The 19,531-nt window shown below is 41.2% G+C and overlaps 1 protein-coding gene and 1 long non-coding RNA gene across 2 annotated transcripts in view; both read left to right on the top strand.

Annotated features, from left to right (window-relative positions):
* LOC146673746 (low affinity immunoglobulin gamma Fc region receptor II-like) overlaps positions 1–19,531 on the top strand; it is a 38,646-nt gene that overhangs the window by 6,791 nt on the left and 12,324 nt on the right. The gene's annotated exons all lie outside the window — the stretch shown is intronic.
* On the top strand, positions 124–5,147 carry LOC146673747 (uncharacterized). Its single transcript, XR_014908790.1, has 2 exons — positions 124–850; positions 3,350–5,147. It is a non-coding gene; the product is annotated as an uncharacterized LOC146673747 (long non-coding RNA).

Genomic DNA, 19,531 nt, shown 5'->3' with positions numbered 1-19,531 from the left:
AGTTGTTTTGAAAAACAATTCATACTCAAAGCTTGTTGGTGATATCTGGTGGCCACAAATATGAAGAGCATCTTGCATCTACAGCTTGAAATGAACTGCTTCATTATGATTACTATTAGATTATTCTGTTATTATATGTTACCTTATATATGTAATCAAAGTAGTTGAATTAGAATACTGCTGTAGATCACATTATACCCTTTAATATAGAGTGTGTGAGCTGTATGTAGTTTAGTTCTCATTATACTTTTGAGTTAACAGAACATATTCACATATTAGTTCATTAGATAAATGTGCATCACTCTGTATCCTTGATCTGCTGGGAATGTGTTACACTGTTTTCTTGACATGCTTAATTGTTGAATCATGAAGAGAAGGTTGTAAGCAGGAGACTCTGTGTCTAAAGACAGGGGAGATAGATAGACCACATTCCACACCCCCACCTTACAGAAAGCAGAGAAACAACTGCCGAGGTCATAACTTAGGCGCTGTAACAGAGAAAAAATGTGATGTTTTGGCTTTTACGACTAGCTGGGGGCCACTAGAGACTATAAAAAGCTGAGCAACCCGTCACCATTTTGAGACATGTGCCTGACCCTCTGGTAGCATCTCTCCCGTCCGGACGTTGTAATGCTCTGACTGTTGAATTGTATGGAAATAAATGATTGTTGATTGAGCATTTATACACCGAGTATTGTCCCTCCTTCAGCCCAAAGATTCAAAGAATTGGGAGAATTCAACAACTTGGTGCCGTGTGACCCGGATCTTTGGTGTGCTGAGGAGGTGTAGATTTGACCTTTGGTGAGATCGTGAGGCGAGGTGAACAGAGGACCGGTCCAAAAATAAAAAGGTAAGCACAGCCTGTTGTATTATAAATACCAAATGTGCATATTGGGTTTTCCAAATTAATCTGTTCACTGAGTCACATGTATTTTCACAGTAAATTTGTCGGTGTCTGGTTTTTGGCGCAAGATACTAACAACATAAGTTGAGGCTGAATTCCAGTGTGTTAAATAAACTGCTTCTACCGAGAAACTAATAAGACACTACGTTGAGCTAGTTGCAGTAAACTGCTTCTACCGAGAAACTAATAAGATACTACGTTGAGCTAGTTGCAGCCACTTTACCTTCCACATTTAATTTTGTCTAATACTGGCTTCTGTAGCAATAATACATTAGAATTTATTCTGAAGACGCGGCCATTAGTCCAGTACATTGAAGTCGAGGTTTGTTTATTTTGTTTATGGTGTCAGTGACGTCCTGGCTTTTGCCGGCTATGAAATAGAAGTTGATTTAAGGACAAGCAGATGCTGGCTTCACGGTGCAGTTGAACGCTGGCAACGCGAGAGCGAAACACGTCCGTAGGTTTGGTTTATGATACGGCGTGTTCCGGTGGTGCGGCCGTGAAGTGCAGTAGTGGTTGGTGCTAGTTTTAGTACATTGGATAGAGGTTTTGACGGTGGTTTGTGGCGTCAGTCGAGTATAAAGGGCTGCGGTCATAATACAAAGTAAAAATTTAGTACATAGCAACACCTGGTTTATGATGTCAGGTATAACTTCGGGGATGCAAGCATCACTTTTATGATGCGACTTTGCCCCGTGGTGGCGGTCATAAGCGCAGAGAAAGGGGTATTTTGGTCTATGGTGCAGTGTGCTTTAAGAAGATCTAATAGTTGAGCTCAGAGGTTTCTGTGTAAAATTCCCGCTGAGGAAAAGTGTTGTGTGTGAGTGTGAAGGCGCGCTCTGGGTGAGAGTGTGTGTGAAGCTGCGAGGCGCGCTCTGGGTGCTGTCTTGTGGGTAAAGCGCGCACTGAGTGAGAGTGTGAGTGAGGCGCGCTCTGAGTGTGTTTTTTGTGTGAAGTGTGAAGCGTGAACACAGTGACAGTGACGGTTGATGTGTTTGATTAGGAGGACATTAGAGCAAATACACATTTTAGAATCAAAGGTTGATGCCTAGTGTACCTGTGGAACTTTGCCCTAGGAGTGGCGACCCTCCTGTCCGTGGACGCGTGGCCAGGACCGGCGTCGTCCGGGTGCCGAGGTGGTGACTTGGGGAGGTGAGGGCCCCCGCATAGCTACGGAAATAACACTGGAACGGCCGTGTAATCACGGGTTCACATTTATTCCGGACTAGAACAAGACACATTTTGCGAACAAACGTTGAGTCTAGATTAGTAAAGAAATATAAAAAGGTTGAATTCCTCGTTTCAGTGGTTGAAATTGTTGTGTGCCTGTCCCCTGACGAGTGTGAAATTAGAATAAAGAGGGAATTTGGAGCCACATAGAGATAGACGGGCATAATTGGGTGTATTACTCTGTGGTGTAATAAAAATAAAAAGGAGAGATAGTAAGAGGTGTGCAGTGGAGAATTATGGAGGAGTACAGAGAGGAATGTGTTGGGAGACTGGCGTACAGTTTACGCTGTCAAGGTAGGCGTGTTGCCTGCTTATCTGTTTAACATGTGATGAAAATGAAATTAAATAAATCTCTTAGTGTGTTAATACAGGAAGCTGCGGACCTGGACCAACTGCCCCCACAAGCACAGCGGCCGAAGCAAAATTATAGGTAATGGGAACCACACCCAGCACGAATCAGCAGCTGTGAAAAAGACAGCAGCGAGGAGAGAATTAGAGGAGAAATTAAGAGAAGTTTTAACACATAAAATTGGGGCCAACGGACTTGTGGAGGTTGGGAAGGCGTCCGGAGCATCACAACAAAAAGGTGAAACAAAAACACACACAAGCAGAGAAATCTGAGAGAAAGGCTCCTTTTAAGGTAACGCCTAGTTTGAGAAAAGATAAAATTAACCTGCTTTTATACAAATGCACATACACGCAATGAAGAAACAGCTTACACTCATGAACACGTGAAGATTTTCCAGCAAGGTTAAAGAAAAATTAACATACTTAAATGATGAAGTCTATACATTACTGACAAAGAAACCCTCTGGGTTGCAGGACAACAATTTAACTAAAAAAAAAAAAAAGGAACACTGGTCTAACCAACCAGGCAAGACACAACAAATTTAGTGGTTAAAAGATTCAAATTGTGACATGTTTTCTGTTGATTGATTAATAAAAGTGATTACTGAATGAAAGAAAGTTCCTTTTTTGGGCTTTTAAACATGATCTTAAGAATTTTAACATATACCGGTGTTGTCCTGTCAACTTGGTGGGTTAGGAGTTGATTATATCGGGAGACAAAAAACAAAAAAGGGGGAGAGAAGGCTGACACAGGGCCTGGCCCCATTGCCTCCCCTCTGAATAACACAGCCAACACAACAACATTTTCCTGTTCGTTTGTTTTTGTTTTGTTTTGTTTTTGTTTTTTCTATACATATTTAATTACAGGCTGCTTTGCCGGCCCTGAAAGCCGAGGCTGACTGGACTCCTGCTCTCCCCCATACGTGACACTGACCAAATGCTGCAACAGCTGGACCCACAACAACGACCTGAGAATGTCAACAGACCTGCAGGAATGTGATCTCATGCAGCCGAGACGGAGAGCACTAAACCTAAGGCCCGTTTCACTACACGGGGGAAAATTCCCAGACTGCGTCAGCTGACAGAGCTGTGACGAGACGCCCGCCAAGCCCGAATGAAAAGTAAGGCCGAGCGAAAGAATGCTGACCTTGATAACTTTGCATTCACACTGTGCAGGACAGTGATGGACCAACACGGATGATCGGGTGGCGAAAAAGGGCGTGACCGAGACAAGAGGAGTAACTGAGGACAGAAGGCACCTCAGAATGGACAAAAACACAGAAGAAGATGCAGGTTTCACCTGCGGTGAACATCGACACTGGAGAAAGGACTGCCCCAATTGGGGTCAGAACCAGGACGGACTGAATTTTGAGCAGCAGCAGCAGCAATGGTCGCAAACAAACTGAAAAAGGAGGGGGGCAGGACCCCAGGGCATGCTTCAGGCCGTGGTTTACCCAGAACACCAGAACAGGAAAGTGATGAACACAAACACCCACACAAACACACACATCTACATGCACTGACTCAGAATGAAGAGAAACAAACACACACACACACACACACACACACACACACACACACACACACACACACACACACACACACACGTCTCCAAACACACAGATTCAGAATGAAGTGAAATACACACATGAACACGTGCACTCGTTGAGTGAGTGAGAAATGACACACACACACACATATACACACACACACACACACACATACACACACACACATTGGAATGCTGATTCACTGAGAAGTGATCCACATACACACACACACACACACACACGCTGATGCAATGAAGAATGCTTTGCTTATGCTGATATGCAAAATGCTGCACACAAACATCCCAATGCATAATTTTTATGAGGAGCCATTGATTACTTAGAATGTGTTATATGTCACCTAGAAGGCATTTATGTAGATTTTAGGAATAAGCTCTAAAACGGTTTGGTTATGAAAACAATGTCTGTGCGTGATGTCTGTTTATGGCTCAAGGCCTTGACTGAATTCTTTGCTGTGCTTCACACAGCCCTGATGAGGAACAGTGGCACAGAGTGAAAATGATGAATTAATAGTGTAAGTTTAGGTTGGAGTAAGGCATTTTCTGTGATTGAGTTTTAATTCAAGGAGGAACAAAAGGTGTTACGGCACCTGAGGTTCTCATTCCCACACAATATTGTCCCGGCAGGAAGCAAAATGTTCCTGTGAATTTCTGGTTGATTGTTTGGTTTTGTTTAGCGCTAGCTTGATTTTATCAGTGAGCTTTGGCTTGTGTTCTTTCTCGTAAGCGAGAGAGGGATAGTTTTATGCTTGGACATGTCTGCAACGGGCCCTAGTTTGTGTTATTGTTGTTAGTGTTTTGTTGGTTATGTCTGTTTTCGTTTTGTTACAGTGCACTGAGATAAGAAAATCTGAGAGGTGTGATCCACCGGTGGTGATATGTTGATATTTTGTGAGTTTATGATTTAACAATCAGCTCTTTAAACCAGGCCTGAAAGATTGAAATTTAAAGCGCTATGAAATATTCTTACAAAAACAGTTGCAAAGTGTGCTTCTCCATGATTGTAATTGGCTTGGGAGAAATTCACTTATAGGGAACACTGAGAAGTTCTGAGTCTAAAAGGATTGCACCGAGTCAATCCGGCCCAAAAAACAACAAGGAATTGTTTTCCTTTAAAATGATGACGTCATCTTGCTGGTGATGGAGGCTCGAATAGGTTGCGCGTGAGACTCCATTATCAGCAACATCTGGTATGAATGTGTATGGAGGTATGCATGTGAATGGACTGTGATGGACTGACGACTAAAAGTTTTGACTGACTTGATACTGAGACAATGACTGCACCCACTTTAGGATTAGTAAATGCCAATAAACAATTCACCCAGCGGACAAGAGAAGGGTGGATGCTTCGTTTTGTTTGTTTTGTTTTTGCAGGAGCAGGAGGATAAGAGAGACTGGAGGAGGAGACTGTAGCTTCAGATGAGTATGAACTGCAGACTTAACACTTTGGTTGCTGATTTTGAGTTACTGATGTTTGCATTAAGAAAACTGTGCTATATTAGCTGTGTTTTGATTAAGGTATCATGTTATATTATTGGGAATGCCAAATGCTACAGTGGAGAAGACTTTTGATATCACTCATGACTGGAATATGTTATTATTAACCATAGCAGGCCACTGTAAAAAGTCAATTAAATTTTATAGAGGAAAATCGCCAAAATTTAACAATACCTATGAATGACTGGCCACATTCAGAATAGAGATATGCAATAATAAACATTGGTCCACATGTGTTAGGTTCTCACTTGAAATAGTAAGTTATTAAATGTAGAATATAATCGACAGGGACATTTGATAGGATGTGGTACTGAAAAAGAACAAGAGCAAAGTAAATAAAGAAAATATTGTGTTTAGTTTGGATAAATTAAAATTAAAATGTACCATTACACTCAGAGGATCAATATGAAATAAAACATATGCAAAATTTGTAGGAAGTACATGACTGATAACTGTTCTGTCCTGAGCGTTTGTTTCTAGAGCACCCACTTGACCACACCAACAGTTTCTCGCCACCGAGGAGGGGTACTTGCAAAAAGAATAAAATAAAAATCTGAGTTTAACAAAACATTTTAAATGTAAATATCAAGCTTACCTTTCTTTTTCCATGAAATGTGCTTGTGGGCACGCCAGCCATTTTGAAAAGGTGGGCAAAACAATTGGCAAGGCCACACCCCCACACATGTGATATAATTTTAAAGGTACTGTTGCCCTCTCTAAGAAACATCAGGAATTAGAGGAGTGGCAAGTAGAGTATGCGAGCTACAAGCAAAAACTAAAATGTGTACTACAGTGTGCAAAAATGAAATACTGGGTCATCAGGGGGACATGAGGGACATTTATAAAACTAAAAGTCCCACTAACCTTAAAGTGCACTTGAAAAGCTCACACAAGAAGGCTAACCTAGCTTACCTAGAAGACCTCATCAGGGGGAGCACACTCCCCCTCCTTGAAGAGCTCACCCACTCAACCCGCATCCCCAGAAAACAGCTAACCCCAGATAAGGCAGCGTGATGTATCCCGAGACAACAGGACTGGGACATCTAAATAAAGGTGTGAAACAATCGCCTTCAAAAGGTTATCAATTCACTTGAACCAAAATTAGGACCACTCGGTGCGGCAAGAGTTAATAGTTATTAGTCTCAACACCCAAGGATAACCAGAAGAGCTTGACTGATATGATGGAACTGAGATTTTGTTACACTTAATTTTTGCAAAACACAAATAAAACTAAATTGAAACTAAGGATTTTCAGAAAATAAAAACTACACTAAACTAGCAAAGAATTGGTAAAAACTAATTACAACTGGTAAAAATTGAAAATCTGGAGTCGAAACTAAATAAAAATAACAACTAATGGAAATGGCGAAAAGTTTAAAACCCTGGTGCAGAGATTGGCAAATCTGACCAGGAAACGTTATAAAATGGATTGTCAGGATAGTCAGCGTTAAAGCCACTTTTGACAGTCCATACTAGGATGGCATTGGACATCTTCGGGGCGGAAGAGGGTTGGTGTGACCAAGGTGTGGTTTGGCTTGTTGTATGTACATTTCAAAATGTTACAGCTCTGGATGGACCAGTTACCAGGGCATGGAAGGATGACAGACTTTATTACATGAGGAGAAGGGACATTTTCGGGATCGAAGATCCTCAGGGATGACAAGGCTGGAGCAACGGTACTCGAGAGAAGAATTTCTGATACTTTCTGAGATATGATGTCACCAACCTTCTCTTTTAATTGTCTAGCTCCAATGAATTGACACATGGGAGTGTGTCAAAAAAGGGGGAAGTTGAGTCCGAACATCAAACAATGGTTTTATGAACATTTTATGACTTTATTTGTGTGTTTAATAAATTAGCTATGGTAAAACTTAAGCTTATAATGTGGTAGACTTAGAAAGGGTTCACTAATTTTTGATTTCTTTTACACACACATAGATTATGATTAGAATAAGTCCTGAACATAATATTTTAAACCAAATTTGAATCATTAGAAGAACAATGGATAACAATATTAGATTATCAAGCCTAGGGAGAGAGGTGTTTTGGTTTTCTGTCTCTTGCAGAGAAAGGAACAGACACCAGACGGGGACACGGAGATGTGAGGACCCTTCACAGCAGAGACAGATGTAGGGACTGCCGAGACAGCAACTGGGGTCAAGTGTCATGACGTTTGGGCTCCTGGAGAAGATGGATCCCACAAACACAGCAATAACCATGAAGGGGTTGGCGAAAACCAGGAACACCAGACCAACGAGGTTCAAGAGGCTCTTGGCAAAAAGGGGGACACGCCGGTGACCCCAAAATACACAGATCTTTGTTTGAAATCGGGGCAGAATAATCCCCAGAACTGTGCAATGACTAAAGGGTGGTCTAACCCCGGAGGTCGAAGAAAGAAGCTGAGAATCACCCAACTGGAAGACACTGGTAGCTGCAGCAATAAAAATAAAGGTTAAAAGCTCCTTAGACAGAGGTTCTAGTCTAAGTACATTTGAAAGGTATAAGGTGGCATTAAAATGGGAGTGGAAAACTGGAGCACCAAAATAAAGCTGTGGGAGAATTGGGGAGTGATGGGAGAGTCATCTGTAACTGCTGTTATGGTTGTAAATCTAACTTTGCTTGCATCTGAACTGCGTGAACACAGAGGTCATCCCACATATGGTCCACCCGTTAAAGGGGGACAGAGGGCCTCAGGATCAAGAAAACTTGGACCTTGCGACCCTGGAGTGCATGTTGTAAGTGATCTCTTTCAGAGATCAAAAGGGGGAATTATTAGATTATTCTGTTATTATATGTTACCTTATATATGTAATCAAAGTAGTTGAATTAGAATACTGCTGTAGATCACATTATACCCTTTAATATAGAGTGTGTGAGCTGTATGTAGTTTAGTTCTCATTATACTTTTGAGTTAACAGAACATATTCACATATTAGTTCATTAGATAAATGTGCATCACTCTGTATCCTTGATCTGCTGGGAATGTGTTACACTGTTTTCTTGACATGCTTAATTGTTGAATCATGAAGAGAAGGTTGTAAGCAGGAGACTCTGTGTCTAAAGACAGGGGAGATAGATAGACCACATTCCACACCCCCACCTTACAGAAAGCAGAGAAACAACTGCCGAGGTCATAACTTAGGCGCTGTAACAGAGAAAAAATGTGATGTTTTGGCTTTTACGACTAGCTGGGGGCCACTAGAGACTATAAAAAGCTGAGCAACCCGTCACCATTTTGAGACATGTGCCTGACCCTCTGGTAGCATCTCTCCCGTCCGGACGTTGTAATGCTCTTATGTTGAATTGTATGGAAATAAATGATTGTTGATTGAGCATTTATACACCGAGTATTGTTCCTCCTTCAGCCCAAAGATTCAAAGAATTGGGAGAATTCAACATTACCCACTCTACAGAGCCGAGTTATCAACTTCTGTTTGATACCATGTGACATGTCTGTGAACTATCAGGGTGCTGTTGTGGTGCTTTGAACATGTATTTTTGGGGGGTGAAAAAATACATGTTGTGTTTATTTAATTAATAATATTATTTTGATGAATAAATATCGCCACATGTGCCTCGCTGTGATCTTATTTTGTTTCTTTTTTTGTCATTAGATATTAAAACAACATACATTATATATAATAATATACAAAACAATCTTATAATAGGTTAGGAGTATGCTTGTGCTGTGAGTTCCCTGCCTCCACATCATTATGTAATTAATCAGGCTTAACAGGTTTGTTTATACATAGCATAACTTATATGTTCCCTCCAATGATATTAAACAAATATGCTACTTGTAGTGAACTCTTTTCCTACTTGTAAACCTCATTTCAGTTGGGTATGTACTATGTAACCTTCAAAAGCAACTTAAATATTTGAATGAGCTATTGCAGTGTCTAAGTGTAATTCAGAATCACAGATTTTAATATAATACATCAGGGTCTAGGTGCCGTTTCCCCCTCTGGGGGCGAGGGTACCTGGACCCGGGGTATAGAGTATATTTGGGGAGTGTGATTGTGTGTACATGTCCATTTATGTCTATCCTTACGTTGGGTGAGTGCTGAGTGTTTGTATATGTGTGCATGAGGGTGGGAATGCATGTTTGTGTCTGTATGTGCCTGTTTTCTGTGTTTATATGTCAGGTCGGGTCTTAGACTCCACCTCTCTGGGAACTCCCAGGCCCTCCAAAGCCTATCTCCCCTCACCACACTCCCTGCTGGTGACTGATGCCCTCAGGGGTCGGTGCATTGGTGGTTCTTGGTGTCCGGGGCTGGGCACTCAGGTATGTATCGGCTCATTCCCGGTGGCTACTTGGCGGGGTCTGGCGCCTATTGCTCTGTCAGGCCTCTTCCGGGGTGCGGGGGACCCTCGGGCCTCTGGGCCTGCGGCTTGGTTCACTCTGGCACAGCTGGCTGCCGGCAGAGCTGGCGGGCACGCTGATGCAGCCCCCTCTGGCTTCTGCTCCGTGGCTACTGGGTGACCTCTCGTCTGGGGATCCTCAGCCCTTCCCAGGAGGGTGGCACGGATGCCCCTCCAGTGGTCCTCCTTGGGCTCTCGCACTCTGGGGCCTCTGGATGTCTGGGGTCTGGATCTCCTCCATGCCTGCTTCATGCCCTGGGGGACGGGGCTATGGCTCTCTACACCCTCTAGCAGACCATTACATGGGGAAACCTTTTGAATACAAGCGCGCTGATCCACACAGGTGTGCACACGGGTGTTCACTGTTGGCTGCTACTTCAAAGCACATTGTGCGCTGTCGGTCCTGCGTCCTGCACAACAACATTCAGTATTTAGTATTTACTGCTGTTTACACTTAGCTAGATTAATGCGATGGTGTTGTGTTTAGTTTATTGCTTTGTTTTTTTTCATTGTTTTCTCTTCTTTTTCTCTCAACAGGTGATCCAGGAGATTTTTTTCTTTCTCTTTTTAAGTGCCCTTTCTCACTGTCCCTCTTCCCTTCTGTTTTTCTTTTCCTTCCTCTCTTTCTTTCTCCCTTTCCTATCCCCCAGTCATGTCTGTCCCATCTGTAACAACTGAAATTAACCCTCCTCTTGTGTTAGGGTCGGCACCGACCCATTTTAAATTTCAAATGCATAAAAAAATCACATACATTTGTTTATTGTATCAAGGCTTTTTGACTTTGTCAGGAACCTCTATTTCTACAAAATAAAACAAAAAAAAAATATTTTCATTAAATTATAAAATGCCCTAGCTGAAATTATGACCTTTGTGTTGTTAGGGTCGGTTTCGACCCAGGTATAATATTATGAGTATAAAGCAATAATTAAAGCCAAAACTGAAATCATAAGTGCACTGTCAGCTAAAACACTTACAGCAAGCGCCTTTCCTAATCATATGAGCTTTAGGGGATTCTTATTTTGCATGTTTTTTTGCAGTATACCTGCACAAAAACAAAACAAAATAAACACGGGCATGTGAGGTGAATTCACTATTTGAGTGGCCATTTGACTTCCAGAGTGCACATTTACAATTTGCAGCATACAAAAAATGAGAAGAAGATTCACAGTGAGCTAAGTTCAGGATCATATTTTTGGTGAAAATGAAGGAGAGGACACAGAGCAGCATAGCGATTCAGATGGGCAGGTTTCTACGGAGGAAGGCAATGTGGACTATCATCCAGAAGACACAGACACATCTGATCAGAGGTGGAGGTCGCTGGTGCTGAAGCTACTCCTGCTGAAAGATTCAAGTCCAAAAATGGTAAGATCTTTTGGAGCTCAGTACCTCATGCTGTACATGGCAGGGCAGCTGCTGCAAATGTCATCAAAATGACCCCTGGAATCACAAGGTTTGCTCTGACCAAAGTCAGTGACATCAAGAGATGTTTTAAGATATTTATGCCATTGTCACTAGAAAGAATCATCATTACTATGATAAACCTTGAAGGGAAAAAAAATCCATGGCGACATGATGAGGAATACCTGGATGCTTTCATTGGTGTTCTTCTTGCTGGAGTGTACAGATGCTGCAATGAGGCCACTGATCGTCTATGGGATGCATCGACAGGCAGAAACATTTTCTGGGCAACGATGTCACTTCACACATTTGATATCATTTTGATTCAAGAGTCCTTAGATTTGACAACAGAGAGACCAGACCGAGGTCTGACAAGCTCGCTCCCATCAGGGATGTCTGGGAGAGATGAGTGCAGCTTCTTCCACTGATGTTCATCCCAGGGCCAGTGACAGTGGATGAACGTCTTGTCCACTTTTTGAGGAAAATGCCCCTTCCGGCAATATATACCCAGTAAGCCAGGGAAAAACGGCAGAAAAATCTGGGAAGCCTGTGATGCAAAAACCAACTATGCCTGGAATGTACAGATTTTCACAGTCAAAGCTGTGAGTGGCACCCCTGAGAAGAAACAATGAAAATGTGTGGTCCTCCATATGACCACTGGACTGCAGGATCACAATATCAGCTGTGATATTTTATTTTATTTTTTACCAGATATGACCTCGGACAAGAACTTCACAAAGGAAACTGAGGTGAAGCTGTATCATTGGGAAGTGATAAAAAGCCCACAATTACCCACGGCTATAACCAAAACAAAGGAGGAATGGACTTTTTCTTTTTTTCAGTTTATATTAAAGGTCTACTGCTGAAAAAAACAAACTTTTTTTGTTCTCATTCCCTGATTGCTCCCTCTGTGTATTTAAGCCCTGTGTTTCTCTGTGTCCGTGTCGCGACCTACCGTTTATTTTGCTGTGTGTTTTGTCAGTCTGCCGGTGTTAGTTTATTTTGACTTTTTTCCAGTTATGTTATGTTTGAGTTCAATATTAAAGCTGTTTCGGTTTAAGTTTGTCTCTGGAGTCTGCATCTTGGGTCCTATTCCTGTTTGCACACAGCCGTCACCTAACAACATCAGTTTAAGGGTGGAGTCTTCAGTTATCAAATCTGAGGCAAAGGCTCAATGATCTTGACCAAATTTTTCAAAATAAGTCAAATAACAATTTGGGAGGAAGAAGAAGAAACATGCACAACCAATGTTCCCTCTAATTTTTCACGTGTCTGAGCGAACACACAAACTCCCTGAGCGATCCCTTGGACCACTGTGAGCAACATCAGACGTGTGCACTGTGGTCACGCCAGCATCAAATCCATCCAAGTTACATGGTTTATTAAATAATCAAATTACAGCATTTACGTTTATGTTTGACTACTTTTAATTAAGTGCTTAAGCCCACTTACAATGAAAATTACAACAACAAAAAAAATCTTGTTCATGACCTGTGTAGTATGTTAACACTATTGGAAGGAAAAATAATTTGAACTCAACTTTCTTTTTTATAAAGCTCTGACTTGTATTATGAGTCTGAGTCTGTGGTCTGGGAGAGAGTCCTGGTGTCTCTGTCTGCAAAATATAGTATATAATGACCAATGTTGGGCAATTAATTATATTATTCAAAAAAGTTACTGAGTTTTGGCAAACAACAAAGTTTTTTGCAGCTGTTTACCTGAAAATGCAGCCAAGGCGGTTTTTAAATACACATTTCAAACTATTTACAGAACAATCAGGTGTTTGCATCAAATTTGATGCCACTCCAAAAAATAATTTCTGTCCACTATGGGATAAAGGAGAACAACAGCCTGATACCTGCAGGCCTGACAACAGGAGATGAATCATTCCTGTAACATTCAGCAGTCGCCTCATTGTTCTGACACACACAAAACTATTGGCTAGACTACACACTAACTACACAAGATTTGCGCTAAATGTCAGAGATTTCTCACATCTCAAAACACCGCCGTCACTCCCAAAACGTCCCCCCTTCCTAAACAACTAAATGCCATTTTGTCATATAATTTTTTGATTGGTCGAAATTATACATTTTTCCACCAATAGGAAAGGGGGGTTGCTCAGAGGGGGAGAGTAGTTTCAAGCGCATTCCTTACAAAACGCTGTTTTTAAGTTGTTCTTTTGGTTTTTCGTGGCCTATCAACACAATTTAAAAACTGGTATAAAGTCCACACTTTTTCCGTCAATTGTTTCGTCTGTCCTGCTCACATCTCCAATGGTTGTACACGTTGTCATTAACGTGGCTTCACTCCACATCGGCCACGCTGCTTTGCTAGCTAAAACATCAGCACATAAAGACGCTGTCATAGCCGGTCAACGGCGTTGATTAGCTGCGCATACATGAATGTGAATCGCATTTTTTGCTGGACTATGGGATAACGTGGCATTGTTCTAATCCCATACAGTGTGGTGGATTTTTGTGTGATATGCATCACTATGTAACTATATACACTATATATCTATGTGCACTGAACATATATATTTTAACTTTCATGTAGAGTCTTAAGCACAAGACATTTTGCTTCACCATGGTTTATTAAGGTTTTACAGTAACAGGGCAGTTGTTGAGCTGTTGAGAGTTTGCCTGAATAAGTCACTCTCCAGCTCCGGTAACTAACCTTCCCTAATACACACTCAACGTCTTGCAGCACAACTAAAGCAGTAACATTGTAACAGAGATACGATATAATCACACACACACACCCGCGCACATACTTTGAACTACACTGAAGTGTTTTAAGAACCTATGTAGTTAGAAGATTATAATAATTAGGATTAATGTGTGACCTTTGACCATGTTGTGACCTACTGTCAGAAGGCAAAGCAAAGGGCTAACCTGAGGGTGTCCCTTTGGGCAGGGCCCTCAGCCAGAGCCCTGCCCGTACCCTGGCCTGTACCTGACCCCTGCAGCTCTGTTTGGGCGTGTGGGAAAGTTACCCCCAGCACTTTTTCCCCTCTGCTGCTACTCTCTGTCCGTCTCTGTGTTGCTCTACTCTCTGTGCTTAAGGCTGTACACCCCGGGGTTTTGCTTTTCTTGCTTTCTGCTATGTAACTATCTTGCTAAATGTCTGTATGTATTTTTCCTGCTGTTCATATGATTCAGTGTATTAAACTCTGTTCCAAGAATTTATCTCCTTTAATTAAAGGATCTTTTAGACTCTTTTAACAATGCAATTAGAGATGCGAGGGCTGCTTATTTTTCTCATCTGGTTGCAAAGTGCAGAGGTAATCCTAAGGTATTATTTGACACTATTACTGATATTATTACTTCTGCTCCACCTGCTGCCATTATTTCTTCTAATGAAGACTGTGAAACATTTCTTTTGTTCTTTCTAGAAAAAAATAATAATGTAAGGAAAAAATTGTCCCCACCAGCATCTGCATCGTCAGTTCCTGCGCCAGCTCGGCCTGTCATTTTAGAAAGCTTTTTACCCGTCTCACTATCAGAGATGGAAAAAATAGTTAATGCAACAAAAGCATCCTCCTGTTCACTTGACATTTTACCCACATCGTTATTCAAAAATGTCTTCCACTTTATTGGTCCCTGTGTGCTCACCATAGTTAACATCTGGTAAAGTCCCTGCTTATTTTAAAACTGCTGTTATACACCCCATGTTAAAAAAGCCTATGCTGGACCCATCTCTCACTAGCAATTACAGACCAATCTCAAAAATACCGTTAATTGCTAAGATATTAGAGAAGGTTGTGGCTAAGCAGCTTACAGCAGTTTTAGACAAACATAATGTCTTTGTTTTTTTCAGTCTGGCTTTTGTAGAGCTCATTCTACTGAAACAGCCCATCTTAGAGTTTCCAATGACATTCTGATGCAAAATGATGCAGAAAAGTGTTCTGTACTCCTGATGTTGGACCTCACATCAGCCTTTGACACCGTTGACCATTACATTTTGCTTAAAAGGCTGAAATACTGGGTTGGTGTATCTGGGTCTGCCTTAGAGTGGTTCTCCTCATAGCTCTATGAACTATACTTTTCTGTGGCGGTCTCTAAGTACAGGTCATCTTCCACGTCCCTGTCCTATGGTGTGCCACAAGGTTCTGTATTGGGGCCCTTATTGTTTTTAATATATCTACTTCCTCTCCAGCATATTTTGAGCCCCTTTGAGGACATTCGCTACCACTGCTACGCAGACGACATCCAGCTATACAGGGAGTGCAGAATTATTAGGCAAATGAGTATTTTGTCCACATCATCCTCTTCATGCATGTTGTCTTACTCCAAGCTGTATAGGCTCGAAAGCCTACTACCAATTAAGCATATTAGGTGATGTGCATCTCTGTAATGAGAAGGGGTGTGGTCTAATGACATCAACACCCTATATCAGGTGTGCATAATTATTAGGCAACGTCCTTTCCTTTGGCAAAATGGGTCAAAAGAAGGACTTGACAGGCTCAGAAAAGTCAAAAATAGTGAGATATCTTGCAGAGGGATGCAGCAGTCTCAAAATTGCAAAGCTTCTGAAGCGTGATCATCGAACAATCAAGCGTTTCATTCAAAATAGTCAACAGGGTCACAAGAAGCGTGTGGAAAAACCAAGGCGCAAACTAACTGCCCATGAACTGAGAAAAGTCAAGCGTGCAGCTGCCAAGATGCCACTTGTCACCAGTTTGGCCATATTTCAGAGCTGCAACATCACTGGAGTGCCCAAAAGCACAAGGTGTGCAATACTCAGAGACATGGCCAAGGTAAGAAAGGCTGAAAGACGACCACCACTGAACAAGACACACAAGCTGAAACGTCAAGACTGGGCCAAGAAATATCTCAAGACTGATTTTTCTAAGGTTTTATGGACTGATGAAATGAGAGTGAGTCTTGATGGGCCAGATGGATGGGCCCGTGGCTGGATTGGTAAAGGGCAGAGAGCTCCAGTCCGACTCAGACGCCAGCAAGGTGGAGGTGGAGTACTGGTTTGAGCTGGTATCATCAAAGATGAGCTTGTGTGGCTTTTTCGGGTTGAGGATGGAGTCAAGCTCAACTCCCAGTCCTACTGCCAGTTTCTGGAAGACACCTTCTTCAAGCAGTGGTACAGGAAGAAGTCTGCATCCTTCAAGAAAAACATGATTTTCATGCAGGACAATGCTCCATCACACGCGTCCAAGTACTCCACAGCGTGGCTGGCAAGAAAGGGTATAAAAGAAGAAAAACTAATGACATGGCCTCCTTGTTCACCTGATCTGAACCCCATTGAGAACCTGTGGTCCATCATCAAATGTGAGATTTACAAGGAGGGAAAACAGTACACCTCTCTGAACAGTGTCTGGGAGGCTGTGGTTGCTGCTGCTGCAATGTTGATGGTGAACAGATCAAAACACTGACAGAATCCATGGATGGCAGGCTTTTGAGTGTCCTTGCAAAGAAAGGTGGCTATATTGGCCGCTGATTTGTTTTTGTTTTGTTTTTGAATGTCAGAAATGTATATTTGTGAATGTGGAGATGTTATATTGGTTTCACTGGTAAAAATAAATAATTGAAATGGGTATATATTTGTTTTTTGTTAAGTTGCCTAATAATTATGCACAGTAATAGTCACCTGCACACACAGATATCCCCCTAAAATAGCTAAAACTAAAAACAAACTAAAAACTACTTCCAAAAACATTCAGCTTTGATATTAATGAGTTTTTTGGGTTCATTGAGAACATGGTTGTTGTTCAATAATAAAATTATTCCTCAAAAATACAACTTGCCTAATAATTCTGCACTCCCTGTATATATCTTTTAAACCTGAAGATGTTTCTAAGCTGCAGATTCTAAATGAAACCTTAGAACCTTAGAAACCATCAAAGGTTGGATGGCTGACAACTTCCTCCAACTTAATGAAGAAAAGACTGAAGTCCTTGTATGTGGTCACTAAAGCTCATAAAAACATTTGACAATACCTTTTCTTGCCCATATACAGAAGGAGGAGTCCAACAGAGATGGGGGGAAGAGGTGGTTGTTGCAGATTGGGATCAGAGCAGAAGCAGAGATTGAATTGAAGTGACACTGGAATTGATACCATATTTTTAGAGAGGCAATTACAACAATGTTATCTGTAAATTGTAACAGGGAAACAGGAAGGGATGAAACCAAGGCACCAAGTTGCTTGAGCATCATTCAGCCAATATGTATTGTTTTGAATGTTGGCTGCCCAATAGTAAAACATCAAGTTGGGCAGAGCGAGACCCCCATTGAGCTTACCCTGTTGTAGTGAGGTCATACTAATACTGGGGGTCTTATTTGACCATATAAATGATGAAATCTGGGTCAGATATAAACCAGTGAAATAGGTAAAAACAGTGGCATACACTGAAAAGGATAGCGAAATTAGTACAATATTCATTTTTATAATATTTCTTTTTTTAATATTAATTTTGCCAAGAAGTGATACAGGAAGGTTTGCCCACCTTTGAAAAGCCAACCTTACATAGGTCAGAAAGGGTTAAAATTTAGTTTGCAAAGCTTTAAATGAACTGCTAAGATGCACTCCTAGATATCTAAAGCCTGAAGAAACTAGGTGAAAGTCAAAATTGGTTTGCCTAAGCTCCTGTGCAGCTGGGTTTATAGGAAAAAATCCACTTTTTTTTTATATTAATCTTGTACCCAGAGAAAGAGCCAATATATTTTAAAGTATTTTCATTATAGAAGTACACCTATGTTCTATACCACCACAAATAACCCCTTGAAACAGAGGTGAGGTTCTGAGAGTCACAGAGAGAAGTTCTATTGCTAAAGTGAAAAGTAAAGGTGAGAGTGGGAAAGCTTGACGTGTACCACGTAATAGAGTAAAATTGTTACCAAAACCAAATTTCCTCAAGACTGCAAAAAAATACCCCCATTCCACTCGATCAAATGCTTTATCAGCATCCAATGAGATTACCACTTCAGGAAGGGTGCTATTATTTTTGGAATATATTATATTAAGAAGGTACCGTATATATAAAAAAAGGAGTGTTTTACTTTAATAAAGCCTGTCTGTTCGTCTGATATAATAGATGGGAGAACTCTTTCCAAACGGGTTGCTAGCAGTTTGAATAAGATTTTAAAGTCTACATTAAGAAGACTTATTGATCGATAGGAGCTACAACAGGTGGGGTCCTTTTGATCTTTATGCAGTAATGAGATAGAAGTGTGTTTTAGTGTCTGAGGGAGAGAGCCTTGTTTCAATGAATCTGCAAAAACTTGAATTTTGGCAAAGTTCATTTTGCTTAGCTTTCTTTGATTTAGATAGGTGAGATGAATAGGAAATAATTTGGCCTCTAAGGTAAGCTTTAAGTGTCTCTCAAAGTAGAGAATTTGAAACATCCTCCGGTCATTTGTAGTTAAAAAAAATTATCAATTGCAGACGAGATATAGTAACAGAAAGCTGAATCAGACAAGAGTAGAGAATTCAACATCTATGGATGCTGAGGTTTATAGCCAGGGGACAAAGCCATATCCAGGACTAATGGAGCATGATCAGATATAACAATTGGAAGATATTCAGAGTTGCAAACTTTAGAAGCCATGGAGCCATTTATAAAAAAAACTAATGGATGTAAGAATATATGAATATTTGAAAAAAATTAATATTTTCTGGCTTGGGGATAAACTCCCCCCCCCAAGGATCAATGTATCCATTTTGGGTCATAAAGGCTACGTCCACACGTACACGGGTATTTTTGAAAACGGAGAATTTCCGTTTTCGTTTTAAAAAATAATCAACACGTAAACGCAGAAATGAAGGAAAACACTGCTACGAACATGCCAAAGCAACTGGTGGCGATATATTCCTAACTGTGTAGAAATGTTGGCCGATCAGAAGTCTAGAAGCCTCGGTGGGAAATAGTAAACAAGGATGGGGCATAGAAGCAGAACCGAGTCATATGTGTGGAGGGACAGTAACTGTGTGTGTATATATAACCATTTAAACACTGCAGAGAGTACAATTAACAGTAACAGTATTGTAGAAATTCATTTCACCGAACAGTGGCGCACAGTGTGACGTCAAAAAAGGCGCACACCTTTGATGCTGCGTTTTCTGAGTTTTCTCCGTTTTTCTCGTCCACACGTAAATGCAAAAACGGAGTTTTCAAAAATATCCACCCTGGCCAGAGTTTTTAAAAATCTCCGTTTTCAGTGACCAAAAACACCTAGGCTCTAGTATCAGTCTCCTGGAGAAAAGCTACA

This window comes from Rhamphochromis longiceps, linkage group LG3, assembly GCF_057381845.1.
Source record: "Rhamphochromis longiceps isolate RC_006_pf linkage group LG3, R_longiceps_female_GT1.1, whole genome shotgun sequence".
Classification (NCBI taxonomy): Eukaryota; Metazoa; Chordata; class Actinopteri; order Cichliformes; family Cichlidae; genus Rhamphochromis; species Rhamphochromis longiceps.
This window is presented reverse-complemented; position numbering and strand designations above follow the sequence as displayed.